The following is an 8,770-nucleotide window of genomic DNA, read 5'->3' on the forward strand; positions in this document are numbered from 1 at the left end:
AAATTCTATACCTGAAATTAGTATGGAGCTTGCAGAATGTTTACTGAAGGACATTAAATGACCATCTACTTAAATTCAGAGGGAGCTACCTTCACAGGGAGATACTTCCTATTATAAAAATGTTCATTATAAACAAATTTTTAGATACATGTGCATTCAGTTAGTTCTGAAATTTATATACAAAAGCAAAGAAACAAAAATAGCCAGAGCATTTTTGAGTGTGTGTGTGTGTGTGTGTGTGTGTGTGTTTCTGTGGATGTAACCCAGGGCCTGGTGCATTCTAGGCAAGCACCCACTGAAATGCATCCCAAACCCTTCAAGACAGTTTTAAAAAATTATAATATAAGAAAAAATTCTCTACAAAATAAAGAGACTTATTATAAATGTATAGAAGTTAAAGTGTTATAGTATTTGGTCTAAGATTGATGTACTGACCAACAAAATAGAATGCAGAGCTCAAAAATGGTCCAAAATACATTTTAAGTGTGATGGTACAAACTACCTGATACATACACATGGATCTATTATCTTAATAACTAAAACTAACACAAATACTTGCCTTTATGTATGAAAGATATTGATAAATGGTCAAATTTTTCATTTGCAAAAGAAAATGGATTAAAAAATAGTATCCAAAGTAAAACATGCTTTTATAATAAATGTGCATAAATATTTTTCTTACTTTATAGGAGATTTCTTAAGACACAAAGTATTAATAATAGAAAAATTGGTAAATTCAAATGTATTAATAATAATTTATTTTTAAAATATTTGTTTTACTTGTAGGAGTACACAATAACCTTTATTTTATTTTTATGTGGTGCCAAGGATCAAACCCAGTGCCTCACTTGTGCTAGGTGAGCACTCTACCACTGAGCCACAATCCAAGCCTCTTAAGGAATTTTGCTTATCAGAAAAACAAAAATTATGCCTTGGTATTGAAACCTTAATAAGGGATACCAGGACATAATGAATTAAAGAAATTAAAAGACAAGCTACAAGCTTAGAGACAAAGTCTGGATTATACACATAAGAAAGCATAAGTATCAAGAATATATAGAGAACTAGGAGTTGGGCTATGGCTCAGTGGTAGAGCACTCAGTTTGCGTGTTTGAAGTTCTGGGTTCAATTCTCAGCATCACATAAATAAAATAAAATGGCATTTTGTCCACCTACAACTAAAAGCAATATTTAAAAAAATAATGCAGATAAAACTAAAAAACAACTATGAGAAGACAATAATCTGTCAAAATAGATAAAATTATCCACAGGTATTATTCAGAATATGAAATTTAAAGTCAAAGTAGTACACACAATGTTGCTCATCCTTAAAATACTCAGGGAAATTTAGGTACTAGTTTATACCTTTGTGGGTCAATAAAATTTAGAGGTATTATGCAATATAAATATCAGAAATGTTGAATTATGGGTTTTGGTACTGAAAGAAAAAATAACTAATAAAACAAACTCTCACCAAATTTTCAGCAATCCAGGTGATTCTAATTTTTCAGAAATTCACATCAGGAGTCATGACACTAAGCTTAGCTTCCAGAAAGTCACTTCTATTGAACATCCCAATGTCCCCTCCTGATGAAAAACTTGTTATCCTTGTTTTCATTCTTCTCAATGAAATGTCTAACTGTATTAAATGTTCCTGTGAAATGACAGCAAAGCAATGACAAAGATGTTGCCCAAAAGCTCACATATGAAACAATGAAAAAGTTCAGTGGAGAAGTGATTGGGTCATGAAAATCTTAATGTAATCAGTGATTAATCCCCTGATATATATTTGTATCTGACAAGTGGACACTCTCTGCGTTCAGATCACAATGTGAGGTGCTTCCCTATACCACACTCTTCTACCATAATATTCAGCCTCACCTCAGACCCAGACCAATAGAACTGGCCTTCTATGGACTAGGACCTCTGAAGTTGTGATCCCTCAAATAAACTTTTACTCCTCTACAAGTTTTTCTTTGGGTTGTGTCTTTAAGTCACAGCAGTGAAATAGCTGACTAAACAACATCCGTTAGTGAGTTCTAATAACTGTTTTAATAAAAAAATTTTATTTTTTTTAGTCATACATGACAGTAGAATGCATTTTGATATATAATACATACATGGAATAAACATACATCAATCATATTATCCATTCTATTCTGTTGCCCTTCCTATCCTCCCTACTCCTCCCCTCCTCTCCCATCCTTTCTCTCTATCCAATCTAATGTGACACACTTTTTTTTTCTTTTTCTCATCACGTCATATATGTATTCTGTATAACAATGAGGTTCTCCTTCCATCTGAAGAGCTATGCATTTCCCAAGCACAAAGATGGTGGAGCTGCACTCTGTGGTGCAGAAGGAGCACTTTTGTTCTATCTGAGGGTGGTTCTAGTACTGCCTCCTGAGGTACTTCCTGCCAGACTCCCATCAAACAGCACCTGAATAGATGCATGCAGAGGAATAGGACAGGAAATGGATAGGACCATGTTTGCCTCAATAACTCCTCCCTGTGAGACCAGTGGAAGGATAAGAGATGCCATGGGTAGATCATTCCAGTTTGGACCTCCGGGGGGATGTGTCCACAATGGCCTGGGGTTCTATTCTCCTGATCTTGTCTCATTTCTCAGGAAGGGGTAGGATCCTCACTTGAGGCAGACCCTACCACCTTAGATTATCCAGCAACTCAAACTTTGATCCCATATGCTCAACCTTGAGTATCTGTGCTTTCAGTTTCCTTGTCCTAGTCTAGGCTGACTCAGCCACTCTCCCTCTCCACAAGACTCACGTATACCCTCAGACTTGGCTTCAGTGCTGGTGACTTTGGAATACACTACTACCAGTAGAAGCCAGGAAGCCCTTCCCACCTTCCCAGTGTCTCCTACATTACTATTCAGACTCAAGTAAACAGCAGGGCTTCAGTATCACCAGACACTTTTCTGGACTAAATGATACTTCAGCTAATGAAGGTGTTCTGCACATCTGTGGGCTGCAGAATGAAGATGAGACTATTATTATAATATTTGGCATGACAACTCTAAGCCTTACACAGTGTTCCAGACCCATGGGGAAGAGAGATTAAACCCTCAGATGAATTCTCTCTGCTTGGTGCAGTCACTATTGCACTTGCTTGGAACTACATGTAGCTCAGGTGGTGGCTCTTGTTCTCATTACTTCAATCAGCCTCTGATTTTCCTGGAATCAGTGTGTGGGAAATGTCTTCTTCTTTTCTCCATTGTAAGAAATTGATTTAATCCAATGGTAATACCTACCTATCCTACAATCTTATTCCTCAGAGTTCAGTTTCTCTCCAGGGAGTAAACAGATAAGGAAGAAGGTCGTTGGCCCATGCTTTTCCTACCAGAATCTAGACATGACTCAGAAACATATGGGGTCTGAAAGCATCTGGGAAGCACTAGATATAGCACACTCCAAGCATCTGGGCTGCACTAGGTGTAGCACACTCCAAGTGCAGCCCTACTGACCAGCTCCAAGTATAAGGTTACCTTCTTCTGCACCTGCTAGTTTCAGCCAGTCTCTGAGAACTATTCTTCTCAGAAAAATTAAATTCTGTATTTCCAGCGATGATGATTAAACAGGTTCTTTGACAGTGAGATGATAATATGTCTGTACAAAGTGAGCATAGAGACTCCTAGCAACAGATAATCCACTTAATCAGGCTATAAAGTAACCATCTCTGTCCTGCACAAAAAAGAATCCTCTGCTCATATCAGGACTCCAGTGAGACAAGGAACATACTCAAATAAAGTAGATCCATCCTACGAAAGCATTGAAGGAAGATCAGAGAGATGCTGGATACTGTGTCCTAACTCTGGTGGAAGCTAAGGAAGGAAACTTCAAGGACACCGTGCCAAAGCCTGGCCTCCCTTCCTTACCCCTTACTGCAAAAGTCACTGACTATATGGGATTATGGATGTGCATCATGAGGGTCACTTTCCCTGACCTAGGATAGATAGTCTGCACTGTCCTCTGATCTTACACAAGCATCATATCCCCTCCAGGGTTCTCTATCAAGATACCCTAAACTGATGTGCTTATAAACAAAATATAACTAATTTTTACTCTTAATGGAGGCTGGTAAGTCCAAGACCCAAGTGTTGGTATATTTGGTGTCTGCTGGTGGCCAACTCTCTAGTTCACAGATGGCTTCTTCTCACTGAATTTACACATGGTACACAGCCACCTTCTCAATCCTCTTCTTTAAGGACACTAATCCCATTCATGAGTATTCTGTCCCCTAAAGGGCCCTTTTTCTTAAAGCAATCAGTCATTGTATTGTGATTAAAATATGCACATGTTAAGGGGAACCATTTTTATCATGGCATACAGTAATCTCACTTTCCCATGATGATTCCAGGGATATGAACTGATTCCATTCTTGAACCATGTATCTCCCCTAACCATCTGGGGATCTTCCTACCCAATGCTGTTGCTTGCATGGACTTTTACCCACTTAGTTTAAGAAAAAATAGACTATTTTTATGAGGTGAGGGGGACTTCACCTAGAGAATATGCCTTCAATTTACCCTGCTTCCTTGGTGCTGGTGTAGCCTTAGTCTTCTCATTTGGGTGATGAGAATATAGAAAATGTTCGAACCTTGCTGAGTTCCTTCTTGTAAATGTCACTATAAAGTCTTACCAATGTGGACAGAATAGACATGGTGATATTTGCATTGTATATGGTACACAATAAGGGCAATTACTACACTGGTATATATATATATATATATATATATATATATATATATATATATATATATATATATATATATATTTACATGATGTTCCATCTAAGCAAATCTGGGGAGAGGAGTAATCTCCCTTGTGTTGATAGACAGCTCATTTTGTTGTCGATGGTAACTGACCATGTGATGATGAGACTTTGTTGAGTATCACACAAGCCCCAAATACTTAAGTGTGCATGGAACATTGGTTATAGATTAGCTGTGCTCTCTTTGATTTTCTTCACTATGTAGACACTGTTTGAAAACTCATTGGGCCCTATCATTATGGATGGATATTTATTGCTCTTTGAATCTGAAGACTGTTATCAGGTGATGAACAGCTCAGGGGATCACTGAGGGGATATTATGTTCATATACCAGCACTGAGGGACTTATCTGAGTCCTGAATGTAACTGCAGTGCTATATCCAGGGTGCTGCCAATTGGAGGCACTTATTTGTGAACCTTTTGTGGGTTATTGTCCTGGAAAATAAGGGAAACTTCTTTTTTCAATGTCATTTCCCCAGACTGAGGAAGATGACACAGCAGAGACTTCTAAAGAAAAAAGGTCTTGACTTTGTTCCTCAGCCTGAGGGTGTCAAATAGAATAGATTTGGAGGGTCTCTATATTTTTTGTTCCACAGACAAAAATCTGACAAGTGGAGTAAGGTATCACCTAAGATAAATAGTTCATCAAAAATTACATAACTGACACAATTGTGTACACACACACACACACACACATTTATTTATATATTACAATGAATCTCCACATCATGTTCAACCACAAGGCTGTGATCCTAATTAGAATAAGACATATTCCATGTTTATATAAATATGTCAAAATATCTATACTACTCTATTTTATATATACTTAAAAAGAAAAAAGTAAATTAAATTTAAAACATAACAATCCATAAATTCCAGCCCTTCATAATATAATAATTTCTCTGCTGAACTTTTTAATATAATTGGCATAAACTAATTAAAATTTATAAGTTGTAATCAGAGTTTTCACAGTTATACATTTTCTGGCACCAGAAAATTTTCCAGGTACTTAAAAAGTGAAAGGGACTACTATTCTGAAGGAGCAGATGTTATGAATTTCTACTGGCCTCTCTAGGTGTTTATTACTTCTCATTATCTCTATATGTGCTTATTTAAACACCAAAGCTTATTTGTAGCAGTGAACCACTAACACGACCAACACAAATTGCAGAGGTTCCTTGGATTAAATTTATCTTGGGTCCAGTAAGAAACTGTATGCCATACCAATAATTTTGAAAATCTGTGACATATTATTGTAAATTTAAAAGATTCACAATCTAAGTAAATAATTCTAGATAGTAGACAGTGTCACTTTCTGCAGTCACGATGGCATAAGAAATAGTGTACTCCTCCCATCTCAAATAATACAAATATGGACACAATATATAGCACAACCTTTTTGAATAAAGGAAACCCAATAGCACAGCAGAGCTTGGGGATAAAAAGAGCAGTTTAGTGGAAGTGAGGAAGGAAGGCAAGAGTCCTAATTTCAAGAGAGGTGGAGCATTTAATACACATAAGATAAAGAAATCAGGCATACTCCCATAATTAACTATTCAATCCCTCAAATACCCTTATTGGAAAAGGGGAGAGGAAATATTGATGGGTTTCTTCTGTATCCATAGGAAAAAAAATTGTATCTGCATTGGGAGTGAATGAAGGAGGTTGATTGCTGAGTGTCCAAGAATGCATGTCCTAGGTTGGATTTTATTCTAGTGCAATCTGGCACAACAGGAGATCCACACCTGCAAGCCTTAAGATTCACTGCGCTTCCTAATATAATAGTTAATTTAACAGTTAAAAGGGCTTAAAGTGGGAGATTAAATGCAATTCAATTAGGTGCCAATCATGGGAATATGTTTATTTCATAAACAAATATTACAAAATTGTAAAAATAGATGTATGTTGTAGATTATATACCCAAGAAATCATATGGAGTTTGCATCCTCTTCTATGGGAGACCTAACTCTTAACTTATCATTTTTTCATGATTTTCTGCTTTCCAAAATACAGAAAAAACTTCTGAAAGGGTGAGAGAATGGAAGTATATCAAAACTGCAGTATTTAGGAATCCAACCTTCTATATTTAGACAATTACCGATGAGCTACAGAAACCTGTTGGGCTCTCAAGATGTTGGACCATGGGAAGGTATGCCCTGTGACCAGCAGGGGACACTGTGGGACAAACCTGTGGTCTCTGCACAGCTTCTCAGTATGGACCATTCACTCAAAGGAGTCCTGGTGTGGAGGAGGGGCCCTGAGTTAACTGAAGGGGACTTACCAGTGTGTTAACTCTGGAATAGCAGAGTCCTCTGGGCAGGAAACTTGTCTTGTCTCAGCAGTCCTTCCTCCAATGGTTCCCCAAGTGGTAAAAGAAACCTTCATTCTCTTTAGTCTGTAGTTTGAGCTGAACCCCAACACCTGGCTGGGGTGGGGTGGGGTGGCTGTGGCAGTCATGATGGAAACATTTGCATGGACAGCCCCTCCTCTGCAGAAAGGGGGAAAGAAAAGGAGATCTGTGGCAGCTCACCTCCACTGTGGGACATAGGAAGTTGTGCCTACCATCGCCTGGACTCCTTTTCTCATCCTGCTGCTCTCTCACTGCATAGGTAGGAAAAACCTTCAGTAAGCAGTTCTCAATTCACTGTTTGCATCAACTCTTCAGGTATGAACCTAGGAGAAGTTTTACCATGGACACTATCCTATCTATTTTTCTCTGTTTGTAGGTTCCCTCTCCCAGCCTGTGCTGACTCAACTGCCATCTCTCTCTGCATCTCCGGGAGCTTCTTCCAAACTTACCTGTACTCTGAGAAGTGGCTTAAGTGTTGGAAGTTACTGGATCTATTGGTACCAGCAGAAACCAGGGAGTCCTCCCAAGTATCTTCTGAGCTATTACTCAGAGTCAAACAAGCACCAGGGCTCTGGGGTCCCCAGTCGTTTCTCTGGATCCAAAGATACCTCAGCCAATGCAGGTGTTCTGCAGATATCTGGGCTCCAACTTGAAGATGAGGCTGACTATTACTGTGGGTTGTGGCACAGTGGTGCTGTTCACAGTGAAACAGGCAGATGGGGAAGTGGGACCAAAACCAATTTGCCACAGGCTCTGACCTATGCACTCATGTTTTGATATTAGAATACATTAATTTATACAACTATAAATCTCTCTCACACTGCACTTCTTCCCCAGTGTTTCAAAAATAATTATAAAGACTGAAATAATTCTAAAACCAATGCAAAAAAAAAAAAAAAAAAAAAAAAAAAAAAAAAACCTAGAGCTAGAATCTGAACAGTATTTTGCTGGCATCCTATATATGATATCAAATTCTGCCATATCCAGAAGGCAGTCCCCAGTGAAATCTTCTTCAGTTCCTGAGTGCACCAAGGTGCATCCTACACTCCAGAACCTCCTTCCCAACTTTTAGACCTCACACTGACTCCAAGAACCTTTCTTAATAGAAAGAGTCACAGCAAGGACAGCACAAGGCCTTGCTCAGAGTACTCTGGAAAAATAAAACTGAATAGAGACAAGATTGGTATTTGAGTAAAAGGATTAAGGGATAACTGACTGAAGGGAGTATATTAGGATGGACATTTCTTTGATCAGTACACACACTATGGTCATCCCTGCACCTGTGTTTCTCTGACTGTGTGCATGTATCCAATATTAACCATGAATTAAGTCATTTAAACACAACTGCCCTCTGATCCCAGCATTAATCTTTTCACAGGTGTGGAAGCTGAGGCTCAGAGAGCAGGAGGAACTTGCCTGAGTTCAGAGCTTGAAAGGGGCTGACCCAGCAGTACATATCTGGTCTTCATGCCCCAGAGTCTCTGTTTTTCTCAATGATCCTGTGCCTTCTCATTGTGCTTTCAAGTTCAGGACATCAGTCTCTCCTCATAGTTCCAGAGGTTCTTGTTTGTAACTTGCCATGGATGGAGTAGAAGAAATATCCCCTTCACTGTCTAAGAGAACAAAGTA

At 38.5% G+C, this 8,770-nt stretch overlaps 1 pseudogene; it reads left to right on the plus strand.

The window, feature by feature from the left end:
* The first annotated feature begins 6,891 nt into the window (after window positions 1-6,891).
* Window positions 6,892-7,918, plus strand: LOC113177909 (putative non-functional immunoglobulin lambda variable 5-48 pseudogene; annotated as a pseudogene).
* The last annotated feature ends 852 nt before the right edge of the window (window positions 7,919-8,770 follow it).

This window comes from Urocitellus parryii, chromosome 3, assembly GCF_045843805.1.
Source record: "Urocitellus parryii isolate mUroPar1 chromosome 3, mUroPar1.hap1, whole genome shotgun sequence".
Lineage (NCBI taxonomy): Eukaryota > Metazoa > Chordata > Mammalia > Rodentia > Sciuridae > Urocitellus > Urocitellus parryii.